Source organism: Myotis davidii, unplaced genomic scaffold (assembly GCF_000327345.1).
Source record: "Myotis davidii unplaced genomic scaffold, ASM32734v1 scaffold145, whole genome shotgun sequence".
Lineage (NCBI taxonomy): Eukaryota > Metazoa > Chordata > Mammalia > Chiroptera > Vespertilionidae > Myotis > Myotis davidii.
The window spans coordinates 3,855-4,743 of record NW_006295733.1 but is presented as its reverse complement, the minus strand read 5'-3'; positions in this window follow the sequence as shown (position 1 = coordinate 4,743).

Here is an 889-nt window from a genome sequence, read left to right as displayed (position 1 = left end):
CGCCTACTCCCCGCTAGCCGCAACCACCAGCACCCCTCTCTACCATCTTTATCATTCCAACTAAACTCATATTTTAGGCTATTTGAAGTTATCTCACATGTGTTCTTCTCATTTGATTTTGAATATTTTTGTTCTCTGTTTTATTTTATTACTATGTCTTAAAGTTCACTGATATTCATTTCTGTAATGTCTAATATGCCATTAATCTCATCCACTTTATTTTTCCATTTAAATGTTACTTTTATCTTTAGAAATTCTTCCAGAGATAAAATCTCTCTGAGTAGTAAGCTGGAACAAATGTAGGGCCACCTTGTTTGTTTCCTTTCTCTTTTATATGAAGTCCTACATATTGAAAACCATTATTTCATATATTTTACCTGCTTTTGTTGTTTTATTTAGGATAGAGGGTAAATCTGTTGGGGGCAAAAATATAATATTGTATTTCTGTGGGATTGGTTCTTACTTCACCTTTTTCATTTCTGATTTTGTTTACTTGGGTCCTCTCTCTTTGTTTCTTGGTGAGCCTGGTTAGAGGTTCATCACTCTTGTTTATCATTTCAAAGAACCAGCTCTTGGATTTGTTGATCTTTTGTATTTTTTTTTAGTCACTATGTCATTTATTTCTGCTCTGATCTTTATTATTTCCTTCTTTCTTCTCACTGTGGGCTTTTTTGTTGTTGCTCTCTTCCTAACTCTTTGAATTGTAGAGTTAGATAATTTATTACCATTTTTTCCTTGTTTTTTGAGGTAGGCCTTTAGAGCTATGAACTTCCCTCTCAAGGCTGCTTTCACAGTGATCCATAGATTTTGGATTGTTGTGTTTTCATTGTCATTTATTGCCATGATGCTTTTTATTTCTTCTTTGACCTCTTTGGCAATCAAATAATTG